This window comes from Elephantulus edwardii, unplaced genomic scaffold, assembly GCF_000299155.1.
Source record: "Elephantulus edwardii isolate Elephantulus edwardi_28Jun2011 unplaced genomic scaffold, EleEdw1.0 scaffold00169, whole genome shotgun sequence".
Lineage (NCBI taxonomy): Eukaryota > Metazoa > Chordata > Mammalia > Macroscelidea > Macroscelididae > Elephantulus > Elephantulus edwardii.
The window spans coordinates 6,885,078-6,905,183 of record NW_006399919.1 but is presented as its reverse complement, the minus strand read 5'-3'; the positions used below and the strand labels follow the sequence as shown (position 1 = coordinate 6,905,183).

The 20,106-nt window shown below is 39.8% G+C and overlaps 1 pseudogene; it reads left to right on the top strand.

Annotated features, from left to right (window-relative positions):
- The first annotated feature begins 842 nt into the window (after window positions 1–842).
- Window positions 843–20,106, top strand: part of LOC102873295 — a 55,448-nt pseudogene continuing 36,184 nt past the window's right edge.

The following is a 20,106-nucleotide window of genomic DNA, read 5'->3' as shown; positions in this document are numbered from 1 at the left end:
CTTAATGCCACATTCTTCTCCATATGCCACGACCTCTTTAATTATTTGCTCAGAATACAGATTGAACATGTATGGAGAAAGGATATAAGCCCGACAACACACATCTTTTCTGATTTGAAATAATGTCAACATTTCTCTGCTTTCAGTCAAGATTCATCTGACATCAATTCTGAATCCAACTTAATTTTCTGGTGGTTTTCTGTGGATGTATTATTCTAGTCACCTTTGAATGATCTTCAGCAAGATTTTACTTGCACATGATACTAATGACAGTGTTCAATAATGTCCACACTCTAATGGATCACTTTTTATTTTCGGGCAGGGAATGGAAATGAGAACAAATAAGGATCTCTTCCAGTCAGTGACCAGGTAGCTCTCTTTCACATTTCTTAGCATAGACTGGTGATCTCAGCCAAAGCTGTACGTTTGTTGAAATATGTCTGTTGGTATTCCAAGTATTGCTGGGGCCTTATTTCTTGCTAATAATGCCTTCAGTTCAACTTGAACTTCTTCCTTCATTATCATTGATTATTGATCATATGCTACTTCTTAAAATGATTGAATATTGATAAATTCTTTTGGCTACAGTTAATATATTTCTTTCATCTTTTTTGGATGCTTTGAACATCATTCAGGATTTTGTCCATGGTGTTCTGCAGGATCGCAACTTGAGGCTTGGGTTTGTTTTCAACTTGAGAAAAGCTGAACAAAGTTGGAGTTAAAATGGATCTGGTAGCTCTTTCAGGCAGGGCATCTCCAGAGCAGATTTAAACCAGTGCAGCTGCAGTTCTTCAAACATTTTTCCCCCCTGGCATATATTTCATTCCTTTAGTTCTTGCAGCATGGCCTGGAAACACCAGTCTTCCCTCCAGCTACAAACAGAAAAATGTTGCCTTCAGGAGGCAGTCTCTGTGAACTTGCCTGAGGGAGAGAAAGAGCAGCAGGAAGCAATTGAACATATTGATGATGTAAAAAACGAAATAGACTTAATGAACAAACCAGTGAAGAGATTTTGAAAGTGGAATAGAAAGGTAACAAACTCTACCAACCATTCTTTCAGAAGAGGTTAGAGTTGATTGCCCAAATCCCAAATTTTGGGGTAACATTTGTCAACCATCCACAAGTGTCTGCATTGCCCAGGGAGGAGAATGAAGAGGCATTATTTGATGAGAGTTGAAGTTACAGACTTGAAGATATTAAATCAGGTTACAGAAGAGATTTTTATTTTGATGACAATCTTTACTTAGAAAATAAAATTCTCTCCAAAGAGTTTCATTTGAATGAGGGTGGCAATCCGTCCCCAAAATCAACTGAAATAAAATGGAAAACTTGAAAGGACTTAACAGGATGTACAAGTCAAACACAGAATAAAGCCCACAAGGACAGGCAGCATGAAGGAGCAGAGAACTTCTTTATATGGTTCACTGACCATTCTGATGCTGGTGTGAATGAGTTAGGAGACATCTTAAAAGATAAATATCATCTTTGACCAAATCCTTTACAGTACTATTTGGTTCCTGATATGGATGATGAAGAAGGAGAAGAAGATGATGATGATGAAGAAGGTTTGGAATGTGTTGATGAAGAAAGGGATGAAGACGAAGCTGAGGGAGATGAAGATGGTGATGAAGGAGAGGAGAGTGAGGAGAAGATGACTAAGAACACTGATGGATTCCAACCTCGCTTCATTTTCCTCCATCCCTGGGAGCAAGGTACAGTCTTTTGTTGTTTTTGTTTTTGTTTTTCCTCCCCTCTCTTCTTGTGCTTGGGTGCGTCATTCTTGAGGTTTCATTTCTCTCTTTTACACCACCACTCTCAACTTACTTTGGGGGAAAATACATTGAGCAGAATACAGTGGGGAAAAAAAGTCTCTACTCCTTTAGGTTCCAAAATTGTTTCCCCTTCCCATCTCAACAAAAGCAATGAAATCAACACACTATTATGCTCTGTGGGGGAAAAAATGAATAACCATCTGCCCCCTTAGCTCTGCTGGAAGCTGAACGGTGCTAGGCTTCTGTGTAGTTGTTGTTGTTGTTGTTGTTGTTAGGTGCCATTGAGTCGAATACAAGTCATAGCAACCCAATGGACAAATGATCTAAACTTAGTGCTGTCCTGCACCATCCTCACACTTCCTGACACACAAAAGCCCATTGCAGCAGTCACCATGTCAATTCACTTGATTGAGGATGTTCCTCTCTTTCACTGACCCTCCACCTTTGCTAACATCATGTCCCTACCCAAGGAATAGCATCTCCTAGCAATATGTCCAATGTATGTGAGGCACAGCCTCATCATTCTTGCCTCCAAAGGGCACTCCAGATGCCCCCTCTCCAAGATGTATCTGTTAGTTCTCTTGGCCGTCCATGTGATATTCAGTGCTCTTCTCCAACACCACAGCTCAAAGGCATCAATTCTTTTCTGTCATCTTTATTCATTGTCCAGGTCTCAGATGCCTGAATCTGACACACTTTAGTCCTCAAACTGACATCACTACTCCTCAATAATTTGGAAAGGTCCCTAACTGCAGATTTTCCCATTACAATGTATCTCCTTATTTCCTGACTGCTTGTACTAAGGGTGTTAATTGTGGATCTAAGCAAGATGAAGCTGTTGACAGTTTCAGTGTCATCTCTATCCATCATGACACTGTCTATTGGTCCAGTGATAAAAATCTTTGTTTTCTTGATATTGAGAGGCAATCCGTACTGAAGGCTACATTCCTTGATCTTCTGCAACAAGTGCTTCAAGTCCTCCTCAATTTCAGAAAGCAAAGTTCTGTCATCTGTATAACACAGGTTATTGATGAGTCTTCCTCCAGTCCTGATGCTACACTCCTCTTCATAGAGCCAAGCTTCTCGGGTAATTTGCTCAGCATATAGATAGATTAAACAGGTATAGAGATAGAATACATCCCTGATGCACTCTCTTCCCAATTCCAAACCATCAGTGCTCCCTGTTCCATTCACACAACAGCATCCTAGTCCAAGTACAGGTTCCTTATGAGCACACTCAAGTGCTCTGAGATTCCCATTTTTCTTAATGTCGTGATCCACACAGTCAAATGCCTTTGCATAATCAATAAAACACAAATAGACATTCTTCTGGTATTTCTTACACAATCCAAATAGAAAAGCTTGGAATTAAAATCTATTTTATGTCCTACTCAAGACTGAATAGTTGGTGTCCAAGACTAAGGTACTCCTGCCCCGAGAGATGAGATTTTCAATTGTTTCATATGCAGTTGGATCCTTCTTCAAAGGAAGGATGGTAATACTTCATCTCACATAATTTGATAATGATGTTAGGAGGCCCAAGTCCTTGGGCAAAGACATTATGCTTGGAAAAATAGACAGTCATGGAAAGAGGGGAAGGTCTTTGAAGAAATGAGCTGACACAGTCACCACAATAGGTTTCTGCATGTCAGAAATTGTGTAAAGTAGGGCAAGGTTTCCACCTGTTATTTATAGTGTCTCTATGAGTCATGGTCGCTTTAGTGACACCTACAAGAACAACAACAGCAGTCCTCTTTAAATAAAGGATGAAAAACCCCCTCTAACTTTATAAGAAATTGTAAGTTACTATTGTTCTTGTTGATTGTCATCGAGTTGAACATGACTCATAGTGACTCTATGAACAAAAGATCTGATGCTTTTCTAGAACTATCATCATTTCTCCAAGTTCATAGAGTTTCCACAGGCATGTACTTTAAGAAGTGGATACTATGCCTGCTTCCAAGTTTGTCTTAATCTGGGAGCTCCACCAAATACTGTTCACTTTGGGCAACCATTATGGCATTTGACACCCCAATGGCACAAGGTTCAGCATCACAGCAAACTCAGATTACCTCAGTGCAGCACATTGACAGAAGAGTTATGTACAACTTAGAAGAATATTCCTCAAAAATGCAACACTAGTCTCACTTAGCAGTGGTTAAGTGCCATCAAGTAAAAAAAGGTTTGCTTCCAAACCTGAATCAGTCTGGGAGTTCCTGCAAACACTCTCCATGATGGGTAACCATTACGGTATTTGACACACCTATCACAATGTTCAACATCACAGCAACTCCAAGCTATTTCAGTTCAGCAAATAGACAGAGGATGGCTGTACCACTTAAAAAATGTTCATTCCATAATCAATAAATAAATAATTATAACTTATTACCATTTAAAAGTATACTCATAAACCATAATTATAATGATACTGTGTAATTATAGCATGTTGTTCCTGTGTACTGTAAACTCAGAACTGACTCATAACTGGCCCTTCTGCACGTATTCAGAGGCAGCAAACTGCATGGGAGGAAAGGCACATTCTTTGACATGTATGCAGTATGCTAAATTTGAAAAACTATACTTGGAATGATCATTTCTGATCAGAAAAAAAAATTGAACTAGATTTCAGAAACTTACTTCCTTCATAGGCTTAAATTACATTGACTAACAATCCTGGTATTTCTCACATTATGGAAAAGAATTTTTTATACATTCATTTCTTAACATCACATGGGAATGAAACAAGATGATTTCTTCTTTTTTTAAATTTTCATTGTATTATTTTTACGTGTACCGTTAAATCAGATCTGACTGGTGCAGGAGGAGATTGCCCCCTCCTTCTCCAGCAGAGGATCTGGTGGATTTGAACCACGTACCTCTGGGATTACAGTGCAGCGTCTTGCCACTAGGCCACCAGAGCTCCTCGAAATAAGATGATTTCTTAGGACGGGGGTCTCCTCATTGTCTCTGACTCCGGATGTCTATGTCCTGGGTAGACTCCATCCACACTGTTAGGACTGATCTATGTGACAAAGAATGGATTGCCATCAATGGCATTATGATGACATAATGGTTTCACTGTTGGATCAGGGAAGACTTTGTGACTTCTCTTTCTCTCTCATCAGTTGCTCTAGGGGAAGCCCGCTGCTATTGGTGAGGACAGTTTCCTGTCAACAGCCACAGGAATGAGCCACCTTAGAAGCAGATTCTCCAACCTCAGATAAGTCTTCGAATGACTGCAGTCCTGACTGACAGCTTGACAGCAACAGAGAGTGACATGGAGCCAGAATTATGCAGCAGAGCCATTCTCATATTCCTTCTGTTGTTAAGACTCAGAGCAACCAGATGAACAATGAATCTGGACCCCACCCTACCCTGTGCCGTTCTCATCATCTCTGACATATTTGACCCCACTATGATAGTCACTGCATCATTTCCTCTCCTGGAGAGTATTCCTCTCTTTCTCAGATCCTCCACCTTGCTAAAGATGATCTCTTTTTCAAAGGCTTGGACTCTTCTGACAACATGACCAAAGGATGTTAAATCACGTTTCACTATCTTTACTTCCAAAGAAGTACCCCAGGGAGGAAATTTTTTGCCTTGGATGCACCTTTTCCAAGACATATTTATTTGTTCTTTTGAGAGCCCACGGGATTGTTGGCATTCTTCTCCAACACCACAACCCAAAGGCATTGGTTCTTTGTCAGCCTTCTTCATTTTCCAACCTTCAGCTGCATGACGAGTGATTGAAAAGACTATGATTGTGTCAGGTGCACCTTATTCTTTAAACTGACTTTATTGCTCTTCAACACTTCAAGGAGGTAAGTCCCTGATAGCAGACTTTCCTAGCCCACAGGAAAGATGTGAAATAACTGATGTTTGTTGTTTAGAAATGTTGGGGGAATTTGTTGTGTGTATTGTTAGATAACAAATATAAGAGGCCTTTGGAATCTAAGTTTCATTGGTTCTCTGATTCTCAGGATACACTGAGAATCTTATTTTACCAAGACTCTTAAAAAATTGTACATCTAATTCCCTGTATACTGTAAGCATTAACACACACACACACACACACACACACACACACACGCATGCAAAAAGTCAATGTCTTTTTTTCACACTTTTGAAGTTCACTTTTTTGCCTTACAGGAAAAAAAGGGTAAATTTATTAAAGAAAATAACAACAGTCTTTTAAATTTGCCCAGTGCTCCAACACTCAAATTTGCTATCGTTAATATTTTAAGGCATGTCTTTTAAAGGGCTATTAAAAGCAGTTGTGATCATAATGCTGTTTTCTCCCTTTTCTTGCACAACAAACCCAACAATGTGTCTTGTTCCAGCCAGTCAGTCTCCTGCTCAAAGTGACAGTTTCTCAGGGAAATCAGACACGCTGTGCTTGGAGCGTACAGAAGGCCTGCCTGAGTGGCGTGGGGTTGGAGCCAGCTCCTGGCAGTGAATGATCTGCAGCTGGGGGTGCCAGACGCATGGAAGATGATTTATACTAACTCACAGTTACTCTCTGTGCAAATTCTTTTTCTATTTACAACAAGCTTATGAGTGAAGGGCCACATCCCCTGTGCCCTGTCCAACAACTATTTATTTTCATAAACTTCTTTTATTTTTCAAAATTTAGGTTGTTTATTTTTCATTTCAATGAACATCTACAGAGATTTTGGAATTCCATTCATTCATTGTTGCACCCTTCTCCCCGCACAACCCCCCCCCCTTTGCTCCTCTCCTTGAAAAGCAAAAGAAAAACTCCCTCATTGGTACACAATCCCCCCCACCTCCCCAAACCCCACCCCCTAGCCCCAAATATAATCCACTCTGCAACCCTCATTGCATACTCCTACGAAAAAAATAATGCCCTAAAATATAATACTTTTAGACTATTCTCTCCCCCATAGACGTCAATGCCGTAAACATATTTCATCCAGTTTTTCTCATAAACTTCTTAAGGATGGCTATTGTAGTTGTATGCTGTGGAATTTAAACTTGGTAGAATGGTCCCATGAGATTCCACAAGGTTGTAATCCTCAGAGAAGCAGTGTACCAGACCTATCATTTCCCCTACAGACTAGCTGGCAAGCTCCAATCATTGCCTTCTTAGAAGCCAAGCACTTAAACATGGCAACACCAATATACCTTTAAGAAATGCTACAAACAAGTCTGTCTTGGAGAAAGTGCAACCAGGATACTCCTGAGTTGTCTCACGTATCGTTAGAAGGGGCTGCTGCCTTGAAGAAGAAATTGTCCTAGATGTACTCACCAAGTTGTGCCAAGAAATCTGGAGGACATCCACCTGGCCAACTGACTGGAAGATATCCATATTTGTTTCCATTCTAAAAGAAGTATGGAAATTATCAAACAATATCATTAATATCCCTCTCAAGCAAGATTCTGCTGAAGATTATTCAAAAATGATGGGAACAGCACATCAACAGAGAACTGCAGAAGTCCAGTTTGGATCTAGAAGGGGTTGTGGTCCTAGGGATATTGTAGCTAATGTTAGATGGGTCTTGGCTGTTATTCATAGGCTTGTTAGAAGTCCTAGTGGAGTCTGCAGGTCTAGCAACAGCAGTAACAGCAACACTCCCCTCCTTTCTGTCCCTCTACAAACAGGGCATGTGCAGGAACAGACTCCCTGAGATGCTCACAGAGTAGAAGCATAAGGGTGCTTTTCAGGACTCCGCTAGAAGACCTATCAATGCCATTTATTTCTAAACATTTTTTCTAATCATCAGAATCTATTAAGACTGTCCTCTAATTCTCCCCTGACAAGCTCTCCCATCTCTGCCCCCAACTCTAACTTACATTTTCCATTATACTGAGTGTCACTGAGTGGTCCCAGGAATTTTCATTTCATACTTTTGCTTTTTATTTCTTGAAGAAAGACTGAAAAATTGCATAAGCTTTGGGTCCTAAGCACCTTGATGATACCTCTTGGTTTATAAAGTACAAACAAAACACCACCAAAAACCTCCCACATCTGTTGAAACGGCTTTTCAATTTGTTTCTACTGTAAACAAAATTTGTTATTTGCTAGTCTTTTTTCACAATCCTCTTTTTGTTTACTTAACCAGGAGCTAATTCAGTGAGGATTTCAGAGCCTTGAGAGTTACAGAATTAGAGGATTCCTAATGAGCTGAATGGTTCCACGTGGTGGTGTGCCATTCTTGGGATTGTTTCTTCTGGATCCCACAGATCCTCTGAGGACCTCCTCTTTGTGGTCACAAAGCCTTGTTCAGATACTCCCGGGACAGTTTTTGAAGAAAAAGGCTGCTTCCCCAGTTGTCCACTCTGACCCATCAATGAAGAAATTAAGTGGTGCCTACCCAATAAACTAAACATTTTTAAACAAAGAAAGAAATGAAAAACAGTGCCAGCCAGATGGATAACCAGTTCTACCAAAAACTGGGCTGCCCAATGTTTGTTCATTTCATTTGTTGATAAGAGCCTGTCTTCTTCTTTTCAAACAAAAAGCAAAACTAAAAACTCCTTGAAACGGTAAACTTAAATGTATGCATGCTGTGGTGGCTTTGGGAAAATGCCATTCAGAAGCCCCTTTAAGGGAATCTGTGATGGGTGCCCAGTGGGATAACAGCCTAGGACCCACACCTTAGACCCACTGCAGTAGTCTTGTTGAGCAACATTCCTCTGGGCTCTTCTCCACCAGCTACTAACAGTGCTGAGATTGTAGGGTAAAAGTGTGGCCCTTCTGCCTGACATACGACTCTTCATGGGTATCTGGGCAGGGAAACTTTACCATATCACTTTCAGTTCTAAGGGATACTGGTGGTGTAGTTTGTAAAGAATCCACCAGCTTCTCTGTGGAAGATGAGCAATCTCTTCTCATAAAGATTTACAGTCTTGGAAATACTAGCGAGGGTTGCTAGCATGTGGAATCCACCTGACTGCGGTGGATGTCTTCACTGTCCCCAAAAGTATAGGCTGACTCAGCAGAACTTCACGAAACAACATATATGATCAAGAGCGTGTGGTGATAAAGGAGGAAGTGCAAGCTGTTCTGAAGGAATTGGCAAAAAGCAAGGCCCTAGGAATTGATGGAATATCAATTGACATATTTCAGCAAATAGATGCTGCCCTCGATGCGTTCATGAGGTTACGCCAAGAAATTTGGAGGACAACTACCTGACCAACTGACTGGAAGACTTCTATATTTAATACCATTCAAAGAAAATGTGATCCAACAGTGTTAGAGTTATTGAACAACATCATTAATTTCACATGCAAGCAAAATCCTGCTGAAGATTATTCAAAAACAACTGGAATAGTACATAAACAGAAAACTACCAAATGTGCAAGCTGGGTTTAGAAAAGGCTGTGGCATTAGGGATGTTATAATCAATGTTAGACGCATCTTAGCTAAAAGCAGAGTACCAGAGGAATGTCTATCTGTGTTTCATTAACTGTGCAAAAGGATTTGACTGTGTGGATCACAACAAATTGCTAAGTGCTAATAATTCGCAAGACTAATCTTGTGAATAATGGGAATCTCAGAATACTTAATTGTGCTCATGTGAAACCTATACATGGACCAGGAGGCAGTCATCAGAACAGAGCAACAATGCATGGTTCAAAATCAGGAAATGTACACACCAGAGATACCTCTTATCTCCATACCTTTTCAATTTATATGTGGAACAGATCATCTGGGAAGCTGGACGTTATGAGGAGAAATGTAGCATTAGGATTGGAGGAAGACTCCTCAAAACCCTGTGTTATGCAGATAACACAGCTTTCTTGCTGAAACTAAGGAGGACCTGAGGCATTTGATGCAAAAGGTCAATATGGATTGAAGCTCAACATCAAGAAAACAAAGTTTCTCACCAGTGGGCCAGTAGGCAGCATTATAACAGACAGAGAAGACATTGAGATTGTTAACAGTTTTCGTTTGCTTGGCTCCACAATCAACACTCTTGATAGTTGTTGTTGTTGTTGTTGTTAGGTGCCATCGAGTCGTAGACAACTCATAGTGACCCTATGAACGAACAGCCTGAGCACTGTTCGTACATAGAGTTTCTGGAGGCAAGCCATTTCAGAAGTGGCTGCTGCTCCTGCTTCCAGGCTTGTTTTAGTCGGGAAACTCCAGCCAAAACTGTCCACCATGGGTACCCATTACCATGTTTGGCACATCAGTGTCATAGTGCTCTTGATAGCAGCAGTGAGGAAATCAAAAGATGAATTACATTGGGAAAAATCTACTGTTAGGAACCTCTTCAGAGTACTGAAGAGCTACTTTTTAGTTTCAGTCAGAGACTAAGGTTTGCCTGACCCAAGCTATAGTCTTCACAATTACTTGCAATGCATTAGAGAGCTAGATGATGACTAAGGATAATAGAAGAATCAATGCCTTCAATCTGTGGTGCTGGAGAAGAGTATTGAATATACCATGGACTGCTCAGAGAACAAACAGGTCTGTCCTGAAAAGAGTGAAACCAAGCTGCTCCTTGGAGCCAAGAATTATGAAGTTCCATCTCACATACTTGGAAGACATGATACTTGGAAGGGTGGAGGGTCAATGCAGGAGAAGAAGATCCTAGAGGAGACGGATTGATACAGTAGCTGTGGCAATGGTGGCGGATGTGTCAGAATGAGGTTGGTCAGGATAGGGCTATTGTTCATAGTGTCGCTATGAATAGTAGTTGGCACAAACCAAGAAAAACAATAATATTGGAACAATACTGTTCCACACCGTGATTATGGTATAGTTTATTTATTTACTGTTGGTATACATTTGGGTTGTTTCCAGTATTGATCTGCTATAAATAAATCAATAATGCTGCTATGAATGTGGCTTGTAATAAGGAGTTGCTCTTACTGCTGGTAAGAGGCTCATATTCACTAGTTATTCTGAGAGAGAAAAATGGCAGTCTCCCCTCATGTAATTTACAGCCTCTAAAAACCCACTGAATGGTTACCTAGGAATTGATTCAGACTCTGTGGCACACCACAACAATATTAATAGATTTTAGGGGCATATTTTTTCTCTCTCTCTCTTTCAAAGACCTCTGTTTCATTTCTTTTCTTTTTTGGGAAACTGTTTTGGTTGTTTCAGACAAGATAGTAAATTAATTCCTCTTACTCCATGTCAAGTGCAAGTATTGTATATGTAAGTTATCATACTCTACCTTTAAGTTGTCCTATTCCACTTCATGTATAACCCTTTTAAATGTATACCACTTTTAAAAGTTTTGGTCTTTTGAAATGTTATAATTTTATGATTGGATGTAAGTAGTTTTCATTCATTATATGATTATAGAAGGGGTCGTGGTACTAGGGATATTGTAGCTGATGTTAGATGGATCTTAGCTGAAAGCAGGGAATACCAGAGGAATGTCTATCTGTGTTTCATTGACTATGCAAAGGCATTTGACTGTGTGGATCATAACAAACTGTGGCTGACTCTGAGAAGAATGGGAATTCCAGAACACTTGATCGTGCTAATGCGAAACCTATACTTGGACCAGGAGGCAGTCATCAGAACAGAATAAAGGAACACTGCATGGTTCAAAATTGGGAAGGGCGTACACCAGGGATGCGTCCTATCTCCATTACCTTTTCAACCTATATGCAGAACAGATTATCCGGGAGGCTGGGCTCTATGAGGAGAAATGTGGGGTCAAGATTGGTGGACGATTTATCAACAATCTGCGTTATGCAGATGACACAGCCCTGATTGTTGAAACTGAAGAGGACATGAAACACCTGCTGCAGAGGGTCAAGGACTGCAGCCTCCAATATGGATTGAGGCTCAATGTCAAGAAGACAAAGATTCTCACCACTGGACCAATTGGCAGCATCAGGATGGATGGTGAAGAGATTGAGATTGTACATAGCTTTAGTTTGCTTGGCTCCATAGTCAACAGTCTTGGCACCAGTAGCCAGGAAATTAAAAGGTGCATTGCCATGGGAAAGTCTGCTGTTAGGGACCTCTCCAAAGTACTGAAGAGCAACGGTGTCTCTCTGGAGACTAAGGTGCGTCTGATACAGGCCATGGTCTTCGCAATCACTTGTTATGCATGAGAGAGTTGGACAATGACCAAAGAGGATAGAAGGAGAATTGATGCCTTTGAGCTGTGGTGCTGGAGAAGAGTATTGAGAATACCACGGGCTGCTAGGAAAACAAAGATTCGTCCTGGAAAGGGTTAAACAGAGTGGCTCCTTGGAGGCAAGGATTCTGAGGCTCTGTCTAACATACTTTGGACATGTTGTGAGGAGAGACCGGTCCTTAGAGAAGGACATCATGCTTGGGAGGGTGGAGGGATGGCACAGGAGGGGAAGGCCCTCTATGAGGTGGATAGATTCAGTGACTGGGATAATTGGGATGGGAGTGTCAGAGACAGTGCGATTGGCACAGGATAGAGCAGAGTTTAGGGCTGTTGTACATAGGGTCGCTATGAGTCGCAAGTGACTCGAGGGCACATAACAATAACAAACAACATATGATTATAAATGGTAGTGGTCCAATCCGCCAGTTGCTTCTTGAGAGAAAGGTGAAGAGTACCCTATGAAGAGTTACAATCTTAGAAAGAAAAAAGTAAAAGGTCCTGATGAGTCAGAACAGAACTCATGACACTGGGTGAGGGGTTGTCTTTGTGCTATTGCTGTAAAACATTTTGATTCCACGTGTTATCAAGTCTTCAACGCATTGCCATATTTCCCTGTTTCTTGATCAATTTTAGACATTATCTGTTGAATTCTTTGATGATGGTTATGAATTTAGTTCAGTTAACTTTTATCTGCCAAATCTAGTAGATTTCTTCTCCTTCTAAAGAAAATTATACCACCACTGTAGATACTTTCTATTAGTTCCTTTGTAACTATACAAAATATGCTATATCCTCATTTCTAATTTCTCCGTTAACAATGTCTTTTGACTTTTTATTTTGTAAATTAAAAATGTGAGTGTTTGCCTTTCTAAGTAATTTTCATTTCAAGCAATTGTTTAATTCTAACTGATGTTAGAAAGAAAATGAGAAAATCAGAAAGAAAATAAGACCTTATTTTGTAATGAGACCTAACTCTTGTTTTTTACTTGTCTTTATATTGATTCCAAGAGTTGAAAGTTGACTAACATGGCTTAAGGCATTATGACAATGATTGTTAATTTTTCAGCCATACTGTTTGCATGTCTTAGGCAACCTTTTATTTTTCTAAGGATTTTTAATTGTCTCTTCCCACACTCACATCTTGCACTGGCTCATTTTTAATTCTTTTTAAAAAACTTGATATTCCATCTTCTTCAAGGAAGTATTGAGTCTGGATGCTTCCTGCTGACGTGTGTTTTTTTGCCCGGATGCCTGCCCTCTGAGGCCCTTGCTCTTCCTCTCTGACCCTCGCTCTGCTCTCTCTGCTTGTCAAACAGCTGTCATGAGGATCTTCTTTCCACTTCCCTCTGATTGGCTTGCAGGTTTTTGAATACCACATTTTTCTCTTTTGCTTTCCTCGCTTGTTTTGCCGGAACATACTCTTGAATAACTTCCATAGAAAAGGAATGTGGGAGGTGAATTTACTGAGTCCTTCCATTACTTAGAATATCTTTATTCTACTCTCAGATGTAATTGACAATTGAATGAAATATTGACTATTAAATTGAAAATCATTTTGTCTTAGAGCTTTGAAGGTAATATTTCATAATCTTCCAGCATCCACCATTACTAAAGAGAAATTTGCCAAACACTTGGGTTTTTTTGTTTTAAGACTTTTTGAAATGTTTACAATTTTATGACTGGATGTAGGTAATTTTAGTCATTATATTTGGCATTAAAGTGGTTTATTTGGCTTCCCTTCAATATGGAGACCTATGTCTTCCAGCTTTGAGAAATGATATTTGTATTGTTTTTAAAGTATATTAATCTTTCATTTTATTTTTTTTCTTTATGGAATCTTTATTAATTAGCTAGTGGCTTCTTGGATTTGCACTTTACTATTTCTCTCTACCTCCAATCCCCTGCCCTGACCCAATTTATAATCTATTTATGTTTTTTGCTTTTTTAAAAAAAATTTGACTTTATTTTTGTAATCTGCACTTATGTAAACAACTATATTCAACAATCACAGTTTTTACTTCTAAAGGCTTTCTTATTCATAGAGTTTTCCTAGCATTCAAGTATTGATTCATAACCTGGGTACTTTATTATTCTCTCTATAAATACTATTATAGTTAAAAATTACTTTCAAGTATACGTATTCAAATGTGAAAATTTGTGCTTATTTTGTCTGCATGTATTTATGGACATACCTTCCTCAAGCAAAACCTGCTTGGATATTTTCCCTACCTCTTGGTAGAGGGTAACTCTCTTCATTGTGAGCTGAGTTTTCATATACTGAGTCCACATGCCCCAAATATGTACTTCCTCGTGGAACTAAATAAACTGCTGCGTGGGATTAGCTTTAGTAAATTTTTATTTTCTCTTTTCAAAAACTTGAGCAGTCTTTCTTTCTTTTTAAGAACTCCTATAGGGTGGTGCATTACATGTGGCACTGCTAACTGGAAGTTTAGAGTGTTGGATCCACCAGCGTCTCCAAGAGGGAACATTGGGCAGTCTTTTCCCATAAAGACTGATGGTCGTAGAGACCTGCTGGAGCCTCCCATGACTTGGAATATGAGACTTAATGACACTGGGTTTGGTTTGTTTTCTTATTTCATATTTATATTCTTCGTGTGAATTGTTTTTCGTGAAACATTCTTCTAGGTCGTGTAACCCTGGTATGTCCACTTGGCTGTATGGAGGTAACTCATGGTTACTGTTACCCATGGTGGACAGTGTTTGGTAAAGCTCCTCGATTAAAACAAGCTTAGAAGCAGGAGTGGCATCCACTTCCACAGTAGCTTGCCTCTGGAAACCCTATGAACCTGGAGAAATGACGAAAGTGATACAGGAAGTGTCCAGGATTTCATTCATAGGGTCACTATGAGTTGCCTGCCAGTCAATGGCACTTAACAACAACAACACATCAAGTGGGCAATATAGTAATTAATATATCACTGGGGACAAATTCAGAAGGTATAGTAGCCCGGATGGAAACTTTTGCAAAGTTTCAGAAACTGATGGGTGTCTGGAGAACATCCCATGCACATTGAAGAAGAACGTATACTGCATTTTTTGTGGTTTTTTTGCCTTTTTTTTTTTAATTAACATGCAAATATCTTTGAGATCAAGTTGGTTTATTGTGGTTTAATTCTTCAGCATCTTTGTTAAGTTGCTTTCTTGTAGTTCTACCTTTTCTTGAAAGTGGAGTATTGAAGTCTCCTACTAATATTGTGGTTGTATCTGTTTCTTTTTTCAGTTCTATTAATGTTTACTTTGCATATTTTGCAGTTCTATCATTTGGTGCATAGGTATTTATTATGGTTATGTCCTCTTGTTTAACTGACCCTTTAAGCACTGTATAATAACCTTCCTTGTCTTTTATGATAGTTTTTGTGCTGCAATATATTTTATCAAAGATTAATATTACTACTCTTGCTTTTTCGGGGCTTGCAATTTGCTTGGTATATTTCCCCCCCACCCTTTTAGTCTTTTTCTATCTTCACTTTTTAGGTGTGTCTCTTGTAGATATCATATTGATGAATTTTGTTATTTTATCCAGTCTTCTACTCTTTTTCTCTTCACTAGTGCATTTAAGCCATTGACATTCAGTGTAATTATTGAGAGGCAAGGGTTTATTGCTATCATTTTGTTGAGTTCTTTTGGGTGTTGTTACTGGTTACTTTGGTCCGTTCTGCTTTCTGTAGAATTGCTTTAAGATGGACTTCCCTCAGTATTTCATGTAATGCAGGTCTTGTTTTTACAAAATCACTCAGGTTCTGCATTTCTGAGAATAATTTTATCTCTCCTTCATATTTGATGGACAGTTTTGCTGAGTACAGTATTCTTAGTTGACAGTAGTATTCAAGTGCTTGATAAATTTCACTCCACTATCTTCTTTCTCACATGATTTCTGTTGAGAAATTGGCACTTAATCTTATTTGCTCTTCATTATAGGTCCGTTTTTCTGTAGCTACTTTCAGAATTCTCTTCTTATTTTTGATTCTGGAAAATTTGACTGTAATATTCTTTGGTGTTTTTCTTTTGGGGTCTATTCTATATCGCATTTGCTCAACTTCTTGAATATATATTCTCTCAATCTTCATTATGCCTGGAAAGTTTTCTTCTAGTAATTCTTCTACAACTTTCTCGTTGCCTTAACTTGCTTCTTACTGTTCTAGAATTCCAATTATGTGCATGTTATTCCTCTTAATGGTGTCCCACATTATTTTGAGGCTTTATTCTTTTTCCTTTTTTTTTTCTAAAGATCAGTGCTGAGAATTCTATCTTCTATTTTGTTAATTCTGTGTTCTACCCCTTTAACATTGCTCTTATATCCCTCCAACATGTTGATAGCATCTGAAATATTCATCCCCATCTTCTGGATTGTGGTTTCTTGTTTTTCCAGAGCTTCTAATGCCTCTTTTGTTTTTTCTGCATTGTCTTGCATTTTTTTTTAGTTCCTCTTGGCTTTTGCAAGCAGGGTTGTATCATCTGCATAACGCAGATTGTTAATAGATCTTCCACCAATCCTGATGCCACAATTCTCCTCATAGAGCCCAGCCTCCCAGATAATCTGCTCTGCATACAGGTTGACAAGGTATGGAGACAGGACACATCCGTGGCATACACCCTTCCCAATTCTGAACCATGCAGTGTTACCCTGCTCTGTTCTGACTACTGCCTCTTGGTCCAAGTATAGGTTTCACATTAGCACAATTAAATGTTCTGGGATTCCCATTCTTCTCAGAGTCAGCCACAGTTTGTTATGGTCCACACAGTCAAACGCCTTTGCATAATCAATGAAACACAGATAGACATTCTTCTGGTATTCCGTGCTTTCAGCTAAGATCCATCTAACATTGGCTACAATATCCCTAGTACCACGACCCTTCTAAACCCAGCCCGGACTTCTGGCAGTCCTCTGCTTATGTGCTGTTCCAGTCGTTTTTGGATAATCTTCAGTAGAATCTTGCTTGCATGTGAAATCAGTGATATTGTTCTGCAGTTTCCACACTCTGTTGGGTCACCCTTCTTTGGAATGGGAACAAATATAGATCTCTTCCAGTCAGTTGGCCAAGTGGTTTTCTTCCAGATTTCTTGGCACAACTTGGTGAGCACATCCAGGGAAGCCTCTGTTAGCTGAAATATGTCATTTGGTATACCAACCATTCCTGGGGCCTTATTTTTTGTTATTTCCATAGCATAGTGGCACATAACAACAACAACAACAACAACTTGGCTTTTGCTTGCGGAACCCTTTAATTCTTCAAGTTTGTCTCTCACCCATTGAAAATATTCAGTGATTGTTCTTTTTAATTCTGTGTTAGAAAATTCCATCAGATTTTCTGGCTTTAGGAAATCCATTAATTTTATGTTATGATAACTTGTTTGGGATGACATCTTGTTTTGGTTTTGTGTAGGGTATGAGGTAGTCTACTTCTATGTAATTGCTGTGGTAGAGGGGGTTTTTTTGTACCTGAGACCTTAGCAGGCCCTTTGTCTGATGACCTTTGCTGGGAAGCTCACTGCCCCAGAGGAAGGAAGTGCAGCTCACCCTACCTGAATTTCTGTCTTATTCTTTGACTCAAGGGAAGACTTGCTTCAGTTGGGGAAAGAGATGACCTGTGAATTAGCAGCCTTCTCTGCCAGGCAACTTCCACGGCTAGGCTAGGTCTAAAGCGTCTGCAGCCTTTTTACTGTCTCTCAGAGGGGAAGGAAATTTCTTTACCTGTGATATTGGTTTACCTGCAGCAGGATAGCAGGGTATCAGAGGTGTAGTCTCCAGGCATCAGGGCAGTGGTCTAGCGCCCTTGGCAGGACTGAAGTCCTGGCTACACTGGAACTGGTAAGCAGTGGTTTTGTCACCAGCTGGAGTGTGACTGCATCTGTGCTGGGCCACAGCCTTAGCAGTTGCTGGGGAAGCAGGCAGATGCCCCCAGGCTCAGCCATGCCACACAGGCCTGGGTTTTATATTGACTGTTTATAAGCTGGGTATCATACTAAAACTTATAGTATAAAGACATAAATGTTCTAGTCTTTGTCCAGAAGTCTGTGTTTTAGAAGGAGAAGAAAATCCCTAAGTAGGATAAGACTCTGAGGTGTACAAAGAAAAGATAAATCTAATTTGCCTGGAGAAAGGATCTGGATTGGTGAATGTAGGCTGACTTAGCAGTCATAATTTTAGGAAAATATCATTGACATACTGGACCCAAGTAAATACTTAGCAAGACAATGTCTATTAAATGAGAGAATACTCAAAACAAACCCACTGTCTTTGCGATGGTTCTGCCTTACAGTGACCCTGTTACAGTGTAGAACTATGCCATAAGACTATTGAGGGTGTAAATATTTAGGGAAGCAGATTACTTCATCTTTATAGCTTTGTGAAGTTTGTGGATTCAAACTGCAACCTTTTTTGTTAACATTCAAATGCCTTAACCACAGCACCACCAGAGCTATTTCCTCCTTTTCTTAGATATAGTCCCAAGCTGGTTGACTTGAAGTAGTCTATCATCTGTTGTTGTTGTTGTTGTTAAGTGCCATCGAGTTGCAGGTGACTCATAGTGACCCTATGAAGGAGAGTCCTCAATGCTTGGGTGTCTCTCATCCTCTCTCTGGGTTCATAGGGTTTCTGGAAGCAAGCGATTACGGAAGTGGATGCCACTCCTCCTTCTAAGCTTGTTTTAATTGGGGAGCTCCACCCCACTCTCTATCCGCATTGGGTAACCAGCCATTAACGCATTTGACACATCAGTGTCACAGTGTTCAGCCTCACAGCAACCACAAGTGACCGTTGTACGCCAACTTGTATACACCAGGGCTTTACGACCTAGAGGAATGTCTGAAAAAAATGCAATGAAAAACAGGCCCGAGGGCCGAGGATTAAAAGTCACCCACCTTCGGCTTGGTAACATCACCTTCTGTCCACTGGGCCAGCTGATCTCTCTCTGTATCATCTACTAAAGAAAAATTTCTTAGGGACCTAAATGGATCCTTAGAGGCAATAAAAGTTGCTTTTTCAGCAGCCTGGGGACATCGAGGGAACATGTCTGAAGAAGTATCTTAGTATCTATCAATGCACTCACTATGCTATGAGGTAGAGTCTTTGAATTAGAGTTGGATCAACTTTGATGGTCATAATATATTTTATTTGACCATCACACTGCTGGCGTAACTGAAAATCTGGATCTTACCCATAATATTCTAGAGTTCCATCTTCTCTTAGAAAAAAAAAGAAAAATTATATGCAGTTCTAGCCTGCATTCCTCCAGGTGCTTCCTCTCTGTATTAGTCAGGGTAGGCTAGACTATGCTATGATAATAATTAGACCAAAGTATGTCATGAGCCAATACAGGAAAAGTTTCTCTTCTTACTCATGGCTTACATAGCTCTGTCCTACTTGGTGACCTCAGAATCTACTCTTATCATCCTGTGACTGTGCCATGTTCATTTCCTGGGTCCCAAGGTCTACTTAGATATCTTTACCACTTCAGTTGGAGGAAAGGAAAGAGTGAAAAATTGAGTAGGAAAATTTTCATGGATTAAGCCTGGTTGTGGAAGCAGGAGTGACATCCACTTCCTAAGCAACATGCTTCTGGAAACTCTTTGAACGTTGAGAAACATCAATAGTTATAGAAAGGCTTCAGGTCTTTTGTTCTTAGGATCACTATGAGTCATGCTCTACTTGATGGCAATCGACAACAACAACAAGGCCTGACTGTGGTGTGTATTGCTTCTCTTCTCATTCTACTCAGTCACATGATATCAATTAATTGCAAGGAAACTTGGTAGATAAAATTAGGCAGAATGAAAAGGAATTGCTGATGTCTTCCCCAATTTACACTAGTGTCTGACTAGCCTTCTTCACAGAATTGTCATTTACCTAGTTGTTGTTGTTGTTGTTGGCCTGGATGTGCTCACTAAGTTGTGCCAAGAAATCTGGAGAACAGCCAGCTGGCCCAATGACTGCAAAGATCGATATTTGTTCCCATTCCAAAGAAAGGTGACCCAACAGAGTATGGAAATTATTGAACAATATCATTGATATCACATACAAGCAAGATTCTGCTGAAAATTACCAAAAAATGTTTGGAACAATATGTCAACAGAGAACTGCCAGATGTGCAGGCTGGATTTAGAAGAGGTAGTGGTACTAGGGATATTATAGCTAATGTTAGATGGATCTTGGCAGAAAGCAAAGAATACCAGAAGAATGCCTATCTGTGCTTCATTGACTATGCAAAGGCTTTTGACTGTGTGGATCACAACAAGCTGTG